The sequence below is a fragment of the Meleagris gallopavo genome, chromosome 1 (genome assembly GCF_905368555.1).
Source record: "Meleagris gallopavo chromosome 1, MGAL_WU_HG_1.1, whole genome shotgun sequence".
NCBI classification, from domain to species: domain Eukaryota; kingdom Metazoa; phylum Chordata; class Aves; order Galliformes; family Phasianidae; genus Meleagris; species Meleagris gallopavo.
This window is the reverse complement of record NC_139404.1, coordinates 118,874,921-118,890,193: the sequence shown is the minus strand read 5'-3', so window position 1 is coordinate 118,890,193 and position 15,273 is coordinate 118,874,921. Positions and strand designations below refer to the sequence as shown.

Here is a 15,273-nt window from a genome sequence, read left to right as displayed (position 1 = left end):
CCTGGGCCAAAGATCATGGTGTTGAGTGGGCTTATTATATTCCCTGTCATGCACCAGCTTCTGGTAAAATCAAGTGATACAGTGGACTGTTAAAAAAGGGGTTGTGGAACATTTAAGCATTGGGATAGACATCTGGGAGAAGCCAGCTGGTTGGTTAACACTCACGCATCTATCAATCGAGATGGTCCTGCCCAAACCAGCTCCCTACATACTGCAGAGGGAGATTAAGTCCCTGTAGTACACATAAGGAACACATTGGGAAAAGCGGTTTTGGTTTTCCCAGCCTTGGACTGGGGCAAACCTCTCCATGGAAATGTTTTTGCTCAGGGATCTTGGTCCACTTGGTGGGTGATGCAGAAAAATGAGGATGTTCAATATGTACCACAAGGGAATTTGAAGTTGTGGGAGTGCAGTCAGTAATTTCATGTGTGTACATATTTATTTATGTTGTCTGTTTCTTTGTATATATTAAGCATGATGTAGTGATGTGGAATAAGGAATGGAATGTCATGTTTTTATGATTTTTTTGCATCAGTATTTCACATTCATAGCATCATGCCACGGTGGGAGTTGAAGAGTTAATGTGGCAGCTCTGTTTTCTGAAGAGAAGAATGAACTACAGCTCCCAGGAAAAGACATGACACTCCCAGAAGACTTCATTTTGTTATTTTCTGTCTTTCAGGGGGAGGGAAAAGATAAAAGAGTGGAGGGGTCATGGGATCGCTCTCTTTTCTACTCCCCGGCTGTCAATACAGCAGCAGGTCAGCATAAGACCTGGTACCAGAAAACTCTCTCTCTCTCTTTCTCTCTCATTTATTTGATTTATTAGCTTCAATCTCAACTGAGTTATATTTCACTACTATCATTAGTAAACTAAGTTTTTTTTTTTCTGATCATTGCCACTGTTTTTCTTTCATCTAGGCCTGTCTTCCCCCATCCCCAACCCTTTCCTGGGTTTGGGCCCATGGATCTGCTACCTTCGTGTCACGGATACAGATTAGATCTAGACTGTTTAGATCTAACTGTGACACCTGGAAACACAGATGAGGGAGCTTTAATACATGTCATTCTGCTGCAGAATTAATGATGGACTTTGCTTAAGTTTACCTGGCTTTTTGTCTGAGAATTTAGGACTTTACAACAATGCACAGGTTGCTCCATAATTAATGTCTCCTATTTATTTCCATTTATGGAAACTACAACAGCTACAAAGAGCACAATAACACTGTGATAAAGCAAATTTTGTTGAACTGCCCCTCTGCTGCTATGTGTCACATGGCAGCAAACTGTAATGGAATACTGAAGGGAAGGTTTAACTTCTACTGTCATATCACCAACATCTACCTCTGGCATCCTGGGCGAACATAATAAAATAGGAAGTATTGCTTTCAGAGACATCATACTTTTAAAAAGTTTGTACCTAGTTGCTTAAGTAAGTCAACATAAATTTTTATCATCTAAGGAAAACATGTTAACCAAAGGTTCACCTTTTATTCTGTGATAATTAAAAACGTGGATACAATTTATTTCATTGCCAGGTTCGGAAAGGTCTGTCTGAGTTGATTTATCAGTACGCCAGTTATGCATGCTCCCACACTCCTCCTCTTCCTAGAATCACATAATGGTTGAAGTTGGAAGCGACCTCTGGAGGTCATCTGGTCCATCCTTCCTGCTCAAGTAGGACCACCCAGATAAAACTGACTGGAAAACATTAGTACACTATGGGGATGGGGACTCCAGAACCTCTCTGGATATCCTAGTGCTAGTGCTCTGTCATCTGTCCAGTAAATAAATATTTCCTGATTTCAAAATGAACCTCATGCAATTCCAGTTTGTACCCACTTCCTCTTGTCCTTGCTCTGGGCACCAATGAAAAAGAGCCTGTCTCAACTCTCTTCGCAGTCATCCTTCAAATATTTATACGCACTGATAAAATCATCCTGAGCTTCTTCTTCTTCAGACAAAAGAATACAAGCTCTCTTGACCTCTCCTCACTGGAGAAATGTTCCAGTTCCTTAACCATTTTCATGGTCCAGTACTCCACGTGTGGCCTCAGCCTACTGGTACCACTCTTACTAATGCAGCCCAAGATACCCTTCACCTTCTCTGCAACACAGCCATGCTTTTGCTTCTACTTCATGTCCACCTGGACCTCCTAGTGTTTATCCACAAAGCTGCTTTCCGGCTATGTGGTTTTCAACTTGTACTGTACCGGTGCCTGTAGTTGTTCCTCCCCAGTTACAGGATTTTGCACTTCTCCTTGTTGAACTTGATGTTAATGTCGGGATATTTTTGCAGTCTTACCAGGTCCCTCTGGGTGGCAGCATGACCCTTTGGTGTATCAGCCATTCCTCCAAAGTTATTGTAGATACATTTCGCTCCATCATCCACATTGTTAATGAGGATGTTAAGCAGGATGGACCTGCTATTGATGTTTGGGAGTACACCAAAACTTACTGGTCTCCAATTAGACTTTGAACCACAGATCACTACTTCTAGGCCTGTTTGTTTAACTGATTTTCAATCTGCCCATCCAACAACAATTTGTTTCAAACAAACTTATGAGGAACAGTGTCAAAGGCCTTACAAAAGACCAAGCAGCCAATAATCTCCCCTCAACCATTAGGCTGGTCATTTCATTGCAGAAGTTTATCTAGTTGTCCAAGCATGGTGAAACCATGGTGATGCGTCCTGGTTATTTTCTTGTCCTTTGTGTGCCTGGAAATGGTTTCCAGAATTAGCTGCTCCTTTCCCAGGGACTGATGTATGGCTGATTGGCCTGTAGTTCCCTGGGTCCTTCTTCCTGCCCTTCCTGAACATAGGAGTGATATTTATTTTCCTCCAGTCATTTGGCACTTCTCCTGGTTGCCATGATTGATCAAAGATTGTGTTTCCATCTTTTCCCTTCCCCATGTAACAATTTCCTCTGTCTCATTTGGCAGCGGACTCACATTTTTCCTAGTCTTCCTTTTGTCACATGTGCACATCTAGAAGCTCTTCTCGCTGTCTTTGACATTCTTGTTCAGATTCAAATCCACTTAGGAATTTAACTTTACAGACAGTATTGTTCTAAATGTATTTCCCATTGATGTAGAAATCAATATTTCAGTGACTGCCTACAAGCCTTTTACCTGTGGAAACTTATTAAGATTTTAAGTAGTATAACACTGGAAAAATGCTGGTGAGACATTGGAAGAGGTTGCACAGTGAGATTGTGAATGCCACCTCCCTGGAAACATTCTAGGCCAGGCTGGATGGGGTTTTGAGTAACCTCATCCCTGCCTATAGCAGGGGGGTGGAACTACATGATCTTAAATGTCCTTCCAAAACAAACCATTCTATGATTCTATGATAACACCTGGCTTACTTTTGTGGTTGTCAGTAGTTTTTGGGCTTATCACAACAAGAAAGACATGGAGACCCTGAAGCTTGTCTAAAGAAGGGCTATGAAGTTGGTGAAGGAGCTGGAGTATAAGTCTTATTATAGGGAATGACTAAGGAAACTGGGACTGTTTAGACTGCAGAAGAAGAGGCTCAAGGGAGACCTTATAGCTATCTACATCTGCCTGAAAGGAGGTTGTGGCGAAGTGGTGGTCAGCCTCTTCTCCCAGGAACAAGTGGTAGGACAAGAGGGAATGGCCTCAGGTCGTACCAGTGGGAGTTCAGGTTGGACATTAGGAAAAATTTCTTCTCTGAAAGAGTGGTGGGGTATTGGAACAGGCTGCCCAAGAGAGCGATGGAGTCACCATCTATGGAGGTGTTCAAGAAAGATGTAGATATGGCATTGAGGGACATCGTTAGTGAGCATGGTGATGGTGGGTTGACAGCCAGACTAGATGATTGCAGATCCACCAACCTTAATGATTCCATGGAATGTTAGATAAAATAAAACATGACAGAAGCAGGAAGAACAACCTGTAAGTGCCAACCATGTTAGTATAGCTGGAGTGGGCTTCTCTGAGAATTCTTTTTACTGTGATGTTTACCATTGCTATTTACATTTTGTGCGCAAATTGCTCTTTAATTTACTTACAGAGGGTATTTATCATCTGCTAATCTTGCCCCATTACAGGGAGAGAATTTTGCCTTTAACGGAACTCTCTTGATTTCTTCAGATATAAAATTGGGTTCTTGAGAAGAATCCTGTTTTCACCTCTGCTTTTGTTATCAGGCCATGTACGATTCCATTCAGAAACTGGATAAAAAACTTGACCTGCTTCATCAAAAGGTCTCAGAAATGCAGCATACTTGTGCTAGGCCACTGTTACTCAAACCTGTGAGTATTACAGAACTGAGAAACTCAGATTTACCTTTAATTCTCTCATTTCTTCTGATGCTTATTCAAAAAAAATATCCTCTTCTGTCACTAAGAAGAAAATTAGTAGCAAACTAGTAGGTGTGGATTCCATTTCAATTAATTTGACTTAGATTTCTTATTCTATGTCATTAATAATCTTCTGTGTTGTTACTGAGCATGGTCACAGAACCGCCAGTGTCCTTCAAACTCAGGATAACGCCACAGGTGCTTTAAAATTCTGTTTATATTGTAAAGAACAGGAAGGAATTCTCTAGATTGTCTTATACTTGTGTATATTGATGTTACTGCTTTACCAAATAGTACCAATAGTACTGCCTTGTTGGTTTCTGGAATTAGAGGAGAGTTTATGCCTCACAGAATCCAGACAGGCTGGTTCTATTAGCAAATTGATTTTTGGTCTCAAGTGTGTTGTCATCTCCATTACATAATACCGAAGTATATTTTTGTAATAAAATGCCTTTCTTCAAAATTTTGTAGAAGACACGCTGCTGAGTGCATTATCCACTTTGTTCTTACATGGTTAATCCTCTGGTAACTTAAGAGACAGAATATTAGTACTTGTGACTAAGTACACATACTCTTTAAAGGGAAAAGCAGGTAATTTTTGAAGAAGGTTATGAATTCTCTAGTGACCTTTCTTTTGTTGACAATATTGCAAAGCTTTTAGTGTGACAGAGTGATTCTGGTGTCAAAAAATATCAAGAGATCAGTAAGGTTATTTGGATTAAGGGTGAGTAAAAGTGATGACAGTCTTGTGCGTGTTTGTAATTAATAAGATATTATGTTTTATTTGGGAATGTTTTTATTGTTGTTGTTGTTCTGCTGACTCAAAGCTTGCACTGTCCAATCATCCAAAAATATTCATAGAACATCCTATGTCAGAACAATTGCACCCCATGACCTCTACTTTCTTACCTTACCCGGCAATCAAGTGGGACAGCTGCCATCTTACCATTCAAATTAATTGTGAATTGCATAGCCTTTTTAATTTAATATTTATTTTTTTAAATAAAGAAAACTTCTGTCACTATATCGTATAGGGAAGAAATGGGTAGGTGCAAGCTGCCATGCAGCTTTTGTGGTAAATGTTCTATATTTTTATTAAATTAATTTAAATGGTTGGAGAAATGGACAAACTTTCCCAAAAGTTTCTTTAGGTGATAGATTTTTAAAGGTCTGACCGCAGAATATGACAAGACCTCTGATTTAACAATAAAAAATCACATCATCTATATTTGTTAACTCCTGTTCATTGACTTATTTTGAACTAGAATCTATGTTTTAGGATGCTTGTTTTTCATAATGAAATGATTCCAGGTAACAGAAAGCTCAACCCATCTCTGTCCTTTTCCGTTGCTGTAGAGTGTGCTATTGCAGATAAATCTGGATTTTGAATGCCTTCAGCTAGCAAATAAATAATGAAGAGATAGCATGGACAGATTAATTGTTTTTCTTCTTCCTTTACTAAAAAGGAAGCTAACATAACAGTGCGTATTTCATAAAAATTCATTGATCAGAGTCAAGAGCTGTCGAATTTTTAGTTTTATTTTGCCCATTATTTTTATTTCCACTAAAAATGAGCCTTCACAAAGGTGCCTTTCTCACTATATATTTGGCTTTTCAGAACGCAATTGTGCCAACACCCCAGGTATAAAAACTTGAAAAACTTTCAAACTGACCAGATGAGTGATCGGTGTCTAAACTAAAAATGAAAATAAAAGAAATATGAATAGCATTGACATCATGGCAAAGATGAATTATTTTAGTGAAGATACTGGACTACTGTGACCAGTTCTGGGCTCCCCCAGCACATCATGTATGTGGACATGCTAGGAACTAAGTCCGACACTGTGCCATAAAAATGATGAAGGGAGCAGACACCTCTCCTAGGAGGAGAGGCTGAGAGAGCTGGGAATGTTTACCCTGGACAAGAGAAGACATGGAGGGAATCTCATCTATGTGTATAAATTCCTGAAGGCAGGATGCAAAGGTGATGAGCCAGGCTCTTTTCATGGTGCACAGTGACAGGACAAGAGGCAATGAGCATAAATCAAAATACCAGAGGGATTCTTTACTGCACTGATGAGCGCTGAATTAGGCTGCCTAGAGAGGCTGTAGGGTCTCCTCCTTGGAGATCTTCAAAAGATGTCTGGACGTGGTCCTGGACCACTCTGAATGTCCCTGTTTGAGCACGTGTTGGACCAGAAGGACAAGAAAGACTAAACCAAAGTATGTAGTGAGATACTTAGTTTGTGTCTTGTTCCCTGAGGAAGCTTTATTGTGTAGCATTATAGAAGCAAGTACACAAGGATGGTGTTCACTGGATCCTAATAACATGACTGCAATTAGAGTTATGATACCTTTCAAAATGCACAGATTTATGTTCTACTTGGAACTTAGAGTTTTTCACATAGAATGTGTCCTTTTCTCTAGGATAATCACAGAATCAAAATCACGCAATCACAGAATGGCCCAGGTTTGAAAGGACTCAAGGATCACGAATCTCCAACCCCCTTGCCACAGGCAGGGTTGCCAACCTCTCCTAGACCAGGCTGCCCAGGGCCCCATCCAGCTGGCCTTGAACACCTCCAGGGACAGGGCATCCACAACCTCTCCGGGCAGCCTATTCCAGCATCTCACCACTCTCTCTGTAAAGAACTTCCCCCTGACATCCAACCTATATCTTCCTTCCTTCAACTTAAAACCATTTCCCCTTGTCCTGCTGTTGTCTACCTTTTCAAAGAGTTGATTCCCCTCCTGTCTGTAGGCTCCCTTGAGGTACCGAGTGGCTGCAATGAGATCACCCCACAGCCTTCTTTTCTCCAGGCTGAACAAGCCCAGCTCCCTCATCCTGTCTTTGTAGGGGAGGTGCTCCAGCACCTGATCATCTTCATGGCTCTCCTCTGGACCCTCTCCAACAGCTCTCTGTCTTTCTTGTACAGGGGGCTCCAGACCTGGACACAGTACTCCAGATGGGACCTCACAAGAGCAGAGTAGAGAAGGACAATCACCTCCCTGTCCCTGCTGGCCACCCTCTTCTGATGGAGCCCAAGATACCATTTGCTTTCTGAGCTGCAAGAGCACACTGCTGGCTCATATTAAGTTTTTCATCCACCAGGATCCCCAAGTCCTTCTCTGCAGGGCTGCTCTCAAGGACCGCTCCTTCCAGTCTGTATGGATGCCTGGGATTTCTCTGACCCAAGTGCAAAACTCTGCACTTTGCTGTGTTGAACCTCATTAGGTTCACCCGGGCCCACCTTTCTAGTCTGTTGAGGTCCCTCTGAATGGCATCCCTTCCTTCCACTGTGTCAACAGCACCACTCAGCTTGGTGTCATCAGCAAACTTGCTGAGGGTGCACTTAATGCCATCATCGATCTCATTGATAAACATGTTAAAGAGCACTGGACCCAGGTGAGACTCACCAGTCTGTAGTTCTCCGGTTCTTGTAGTTTATAAGAAGCTCCCCTTCTTATAAATGGGAGTGACATGACTCTGCTTCCAGTCCTAGGACCTCAACGGACAGCCACAACTTTTCAAATATGATGGAGACGGCTCAGCAATCAAATAATAATCGTAATCATTGTCCAGCAACTTCTCAACTACTGAACACTGTTGTGAATGTGCTGTACTCTGCTGTGTCTTGGTTTTTGAAAATCCTGCCTTGTGATCCTCGATGTTAATTTTTTTTCAGTACAGATAAAACGGTTCTGCTTTTCCCTAGTTTTGTTTACTGCATTTTCATCAGTTATGCCAAGTGTTTCTAAATTTTTTATTACTACTTACTTTGCTTGTGTGATATTGATTTTGTGGGTGGGTTTGGTTTTTGGTTGGCCACAGTGCACTTGAGACAAAAGTTACCTCATGATTCTCATACATTGCTTTTCTGCTCTTAATTTCACTTTTCTTGTTTGTTTGAGAAGTTGTGAAGGTGGGAGGACTTTTTTAATTATTATTTTTTTTTTTTTAAATGTTGGCAGGCCATTTACCCAATGCCCTATAGCACGCATGTGTGAACCCGTGCATTTCCTCATTTCTTATTTAAAGCTGGCAGGTTGCATAGACCATGTTATGTAGTTGCAGCATCAGCATTACTCAGCTTTTTGTAAAAAAAAAAAAAAAAAAAAAAAAAAAAAAAAGCTTGTACAATAAATTGCATCTTTTTCCTACTTCTATCACAAATTACTTAATAGTAAAAGCATTATTGAAACACATCAAAGAGATAGCAGTGTACCTCTTCTGTTTTGAAGCTAAGTAGCACTACAAAATTGAGCTTCCCGTCTCTTTTTAATAAAAGCTAGAAATACAAAGCTCCTAAATGGAGAAGAGTAATCATCAAGCAATCCTAAGCCTTCTCTTCTTTCTAAACAAGAAGACTTTTAAATACTTGTCATGTTCTTGGTTTTTTTTTGTCACGAATCTTAATAAATTTTGTACGTTTTCTTGCAGCTAACTTTCCAAACTATGATTTGAGTGAATATGGAAAAGACTGGAAAACCTGTATCACACATGTCAATGCTATGATCTGCTGTTTGTACTCTGAAACAAAAATAAACCAAGTAAGTTGTCTAAAGGTGATAATTTATTAAGTACTAAGTTTGTATTTCCTCTCATAGAGTGAGCTAGCTCAGAAAATCTGTAAAATGATATTGTAATTTCAGAAGAAAAACACATCATTCTGTAAAACCAAAATTTAGGACAATAAAAGTCTTAGGGTAACCTTTAATCTTTTTTTTTAAACAATATAGGATAATACACATCAGATAGAAAAAAATACCCACGTGTAGCATGTGATACCTGTAGAGGGATTCAAGAAAAAATGAGCTGAGGTTCATTGCCTTTGGAAATAATTTATTTGATTAGATTTGTTGTGGGGCTCTAGCAGATCTGAACCTGCACCCAAGATTCATTAGGTGACTTTGACCCCACAAACTACTGAATTATATCGCTATAATTTTTAATATTTATACCTGCTTTATATATATACTTATATTTTACATGTGTATAAATATATATATAGCATTAATATTTGTATGTGTAATATTAATGTTGCAGTGAAGTCAGTTCAAGTTGCTGCAAAAATATTCACTGTTTCCAGTTTCCACTTAGAGGATCTGAGCACCATTGTAAAAGTGGAAATTTATGTCTGTAATTGAAATAGCATCTTCTTTTCACACGAGAGGAAAACAATTTGGAAAGCAGTCATTAATAATGCAGACTACGTCGCTAGCATTGCTGAGATTTTGTAAGAAGTGCTGTTACACTATTGTAAAACTGGCACATTTTTTCGACTACTTGGACATCTGTCTACAATCTGTTATACTTTAGAATTAGCTGTGATGTTATGGCTTTGCTCTGGTCTTTCCAAGCCAGTACAGTGGTTTCAGGGGAGAATTTTTTTGTTCTAGTTTTAGTATGACACAGCCGCTTTGCAGGACAGTAAATATTGGGTAGGTAAAATACTTCTCTCCCTGTATCCTTTTCAGAACTCCTTGGAAGTGCGTGGCGCAATGTTCAGTTGCCTGTCTCAGTCATTTATGTAGCAAAGGGGAAGTCTCGGCCAGAGCTGTCAGCTCGCTACCTCATTCGTCATCTGTTCACCGAAGATGTTCTGGTGAAAAGCAATGTCTATGGTAATATTGAACGTGGTATGAGTCCGTTGGACTGCAACAGAATTAATGCTCTCAGAGGTAAGAACAAAAATCTCTGTTCAGATAAGAAGGGGGGATATATTAGTACAAGCAGCGGAAATAGTTGAGAGAAAGTTGATGGATCCATATTCAGGCTCGTCAGGGAAGGCTCCCGAAGACAAACCTGGTTCTTGTGGGGGAATTCTATCTCAATATCTGCTTGAAAGGGGAGCGTGCTGGAAGATGGAAGCAGTTCTAGGGGATTCTGATAGATATCAGGGGCAACTTCTTGATATAGGTGCTGGATAGGCCAACCAGAAGTAAAGCACATCAGGTTCTGGTGCTCTTTATGAGCAAGGTTTGAGTGTGAAATTCTGTGGTGGTATGACTTACAGAGACTATCGTACAATCAATGAATATACAGATGGTATAGTATATCCAGGAGCTTGGCTGATGCAATTATTATATTGGAGTAGGAAAAGAAAAACTCTTACCCTAACCTGGGCTCACAAAATAGACTCCAATGGAGCAGATCTCCAGAAGAGATCCTTCCCCACTGGCAGTCAGCTCTTAAGTGGGTCTAGGAGAGATGGAGCCAGGCTCCACCCCTTCCTGCAGCACAGGTGAATTGCCTTCACCTGTGCTGCCGTGGCTGACTCATTGCTCGCCTCAGGTGATTAATCAGAGGTTCAGGCCGTGATTCAGCAGCCCCATACAACTATGAAATAGTGAACCTCAAGATCCTGGGGAGAGTTGAACAGGTTTGAGAGTACACACCTTGTAGCTTAGGAGAGCAGACCTTGGTTTATTCTGGGGGCTCTGAAGAACTCTGGTTCTTCTCAAGTCCAGTTTCCATCTCTCATTTCTATTTAAGCCATTGATCAATCATTCTCCCACATTCAATTCAGTGTTGCTAAGAGTGTGTCTCTGTCTTCTTAATAAAATCTTTTTAGGTACTAGCAGACCACTAGTACTTGCCCATGGTGCCTTCTTTTCTAGACCAAGTAAGTCCAGGTGCTTCAATGGACATGAGTCCTAGTCCACTGTCCTGTCTGATGGCCCAAGAGCTCCCAGCTACAAGCCACCAGAATAAGCCTGTCTGCTCTGATAGAAAGGGTACAATAACACTATTTAATAGAGCAAATTCTCAGCTACAAAGCACTGTTCTTCAGTCATCACCATTAGATCTGCATTTTCGCCAGTGATGAACAAGAGCCTGCATGCTGCAGTTGTAAAAATCTGCACCAGTGATCGTGACCCACTGTCTTCCACTCTTCACTGTGCCCACATCCACTCGTTGCTCTCCATAAACATTCAGCAAGAGTGAATGAATGTCAGTGAGTGGTGCTGTTTTTTTCCACATGGAAGAGTTCAATTACACACCTGTGCTTCATCCACACTTACATAACAGATGCCATTTTGTCAGACTACCCCTCTACTGCCATCTGTCACATGGCAACAACACGTAGAGGGATACTGGCCGGTGGGCAGGTTCAATCTTTTCTGCCATACTGCCAGCATCTGCCTCTGGCATTATAGCCTAATATGGTAAAATCGGAGATGTTACTTTCAGAACAGCCCTCATACTTCATTGTAGCAATATAGACAGTTCTGCCATTTCTTCAGCTTACGTGAATCCATATGATGTCTTTAGGAAATTAGCATTATTCATTCTGTTTGCAAATCCTATTCCAGAATTAGAGTGGGTAAGTTGTGGCTAGGGCTGTAGCAGGTGCTTTTTGAATTCTGCAAGATATTCTTCTCTAGCCCAGACTTAAGAGTTCTGGAATAGACTCACAGCACAGTTCATGAAGGAGAAAACTTCTCATCAGAAATTAAAAGAAAAAAAACAACAAAATCTGATCTTAAAACAAATCATTTTACATGTTGAAAGGCAGAAAAGTGCTGCAGTCTTACCTTATTTACTCCTTTGCTACTTAAGTCAAGTATTTGTTTACTGTACTGTAACAAGATAGGTAAGGGAGAAATTCCTGCTGCTTTTCTGTCACTGTTGTTTCTCTAAAGTTGTGTTAAGTTGCTGTGTTATAGTTTAGTGACTTTAGGTTGGAAAAGACTCTCATAATCTACCCTTCATCCCCACATTTCTAAAGGATCATAGAATCATAAGTTTGGAAAGGGCCTACAGTATCATCTAATCCAATTGTCCTCCCATCACCATTACAGCCAGAAGCCTCTAACCTATATCTCGTAGCTCCTCAAGACGCCTCTTGAACACTGCCAGGGATGGCAACTCCCCACCACCCTGGGCAGGCCATTCCAGTGCCTGACATGATGGAGCAAAGTCAGCTCTGGTAATATCCACCAGAAACAAGAGAATTCCTATAAATTCTTTACGTAATTGTCAAAGATGCTATGAAGGAGGGTGTAGTCTTGCCACACGCATTCTGAAATGGAGGCTGAGACTTTTTGCTTTAGGAAAAGAACATCAACACTTCTAAGGGATCAAGCCCATGTAAATGGCTCCTTGTTTGCTTTGCATATTTTGTTTTAATGCTTAGACCTTTTTGTCACTGTCAAGTATCTCAAACAGAGGGGAAAAATGTTTGCTCTTTAATTCTGCTGTTCAATGCTCATACTGGACCTAAGCTGTTCTGTTTTGGATGCGCTTGTTTTGATTGAATTACATCCAACAAGAGAATGTAACTTGCATAAATAATTGATAATTTACTCTGATATGTTTATTTTTAGACTTTCTTCAAGAGAATTACCCATCCTTTGATCTAAAGGAAACTGGATATGATTGGAAGGCATGCGTGGCTGCCATAAACAGCACAGTCAGCAGTCTCATATGGGACTATAAAAAGGCTACAGCTGAAATCCAACAGTGAATCTTGGCACTGCATCCAAATGAAGGTCTCCCAGAGAGTCCCTCTTCTGTAAAGCCATGTGGAAGTGACACTATCAATCTCACAGATTGAAACTATCTTAACAGCTGTCTTAAACCTTAATTTAGCAGGTTCCTCTAAATTCTACGTCATTAGCAGCACAAAATAGTATATTTCATGAGATCAAGGTTAGCAGAAGATTTGGGAACCCTAACTCTTCGTTGAAGTAATATTTGTGCTTGCGGGAGATGAATTCGACCGTTCCCTGTGGCACTGGTGATAAGCTCTCTCCTGAAAGAACCTCCTTTTCATAATTCTTTGGTGGTGAAAAATTAATTTGATTACAGAAGATGCATTGCAGATCATGCTCTTCAACATCTTAGTTGACATAGTGACATAGACAATGAGATCAAGCGTACCCTCAGCAAGTTTGCTCATGACACCAAGCTGAGCAGTAGAAGGAAGGGAAGCCATCCAGAGGGACCTGGACAGGCTTGAACACTGAGTCCACATGAACTTAATGTGGTTCAACAAGGCCAAATGCATTTGGGTCAGGGCAATCCCAGATATAGAACTCATTGAGAGCAGTTCTGCAGAAAAGTACTTGGGGGTCCTAGAGGACAAAAAGCTGGATATGAGTCAGCAATGTGTGCTTGTAGTCCACAGGGACAACTGTATCCTGGGCTTCATCAAAAGAGGACTGGCCAGCAGGGTGAGGGAAGTGATTGCCCCTCTCTGTTCTGTCCTCATGAGGCCCCATCTGGATGGAGTACTGCATCCATGCGTAGAACCCTCATCATAAGAAAGATGTGGAGCTTTTGGAGTGGGTCCAAAGGAGGGCTCTTAGAATGACCAGATGGCTGGAGCACCTCTCTTATCAAGGAAAGTTGAGGGAACTGGGCTTGTTCAGCCTGGAGATGAGAAGATTCCAGGGAGAACTCACTGAGGCCTTAAAGTATGTGAAGGGAACTTATAAACAGGAGGAAGTCTGACTTTTTACACTAATAGTGACAGGACAAGGGGGAATGGTTTTAAACTAAAAGAAGGGATATATAGGTTCAGTGTTAGGAGGGATTTCTTTACTCAGAGGGCAGTGAGACACTGGCACAGCTGCCCAGAGAAGCTGTGGTGCCCCATCCCTGGAGGTGCTCAAGGCCACGTTGGATGGGGCCCTGGGCAGCTGAGCTGGTGGGGGGCAGCCCTGCCCACGGCAGGGGGATGGAGCAGTGTGGGCTTTGAGGTCTCCTCCAACCCAAGACGATCTATGAATGTATCTACAATCAAGGCAGCAGAAGCAGGTGGAAATGTGGAGAGAAAAAAATGGGCCTCTGTGAATGAAGATTAATAGTCAACTAAACTATTTCATTGTTTGTGAGGAAGCAAATTAGCTTCATTCTGATTCAGTGCTACAAAAGCAAAAAACAAAACAAAACAGAAAAACCCCAAAGCATTCAGAACAAACAGCCCAAGGTTTGGTTATGTATTATCATGATGAAAATTGATGACAGTACTTCTTTGGGGGCATAGTCAGCTGCACAGTGGCATATGTCTAATCAGGTCTGATGTCCACAAGATGCAAATTCACTGCAACTTTCATTTAGACATCTAGAGGATTTGGACCCTGGTTCAGATTTAAGAAAGAATAATTTCCATTATCTTCTAGTGCTTGGACCTCTAGTTAACACTGTAAGGACATGTGCTGCATACTGTTCTTATGCAGTCAGAGATAACCAGCATCAGTGGTACTCTTTATCAAGCTCCCAGCCATAGCTTTTAACGTTCAGGACTGTGGCTGCTGGTCCACAGGGCTAGACATATTTGCTTTGCTGTCTGGTTACACTGTTGTTCTGGAGGCTTTTTGTCCTGTTGTTGTTAACTTAAATTGTGACAGATGTGCAGTGATTATTCCTGCCCTTGCTTGCCTTTCCACATGACTTCGAGATTTTTTAGAATTTATTTAGAATTTTGTGTGTAGAGATTACTAGTTCCAAACCTGAGAAAAACAGCCAAAAAGGCTTATATTTTTTCAGTACATATATGAAACCTTTTCACTGTCACAAATAGACTGGAAAAGTAGAATGATGTATTTATTGAATGACCAGACTGACACTGAAATCTGTTGGTGTGGTGCATACCTCTATCTTCCACATTGAAAAGAGTAATTGAGTAAAAGTAGAAATAGTTTTCTTGGTTTTGTTAGAAATGTATCACTTTTTGCTAACATTTATAAAATAAAATATTTTGCACTTAGGGGAAGTACTTTATGAATAAAACTAGCATGTAGCTCCTTGCCTAAATATTTGTGTGCTGAGTATTTCTTGCGTCGTGGACCTGCGGTTCAGGTGCAGTTGCATCTGGCAAGATTCTTGTGATCTGCTTTTAAGAACCAGAGCTTTGAGGAGATCTGGCTGAGGTGAGGTGACTACAAAATTTAGACTGCCTTAACTGATTTAGTAAACCAAAGAAAGGCATTTGGGACTT

At 40.9% G+C, this 15,273-nt stretch overlaps 1 long non-coding RNA gene across 1 annotated transcript; it reads left to right on the top strand.

Moving 5' to 3' along the window:
- Positions 1-7,503: 7,503 nt before the first annotated feature.
- Positions 7,504-15,071, top strand: LOC146545592 (uncharacterized). Its single transcript, XR_014880130.1, has 3 exons — positions 7,504-8,875; positions 9,803-10,006; positions 12,656-15,071. It is a non-coding gene; the product is annotated as an uncharacterized LOC146545592 (long non-coding RNA).
- The last annotated feature ends 202 nt before the right edge of the window (positions 15,072-15,273 follow it).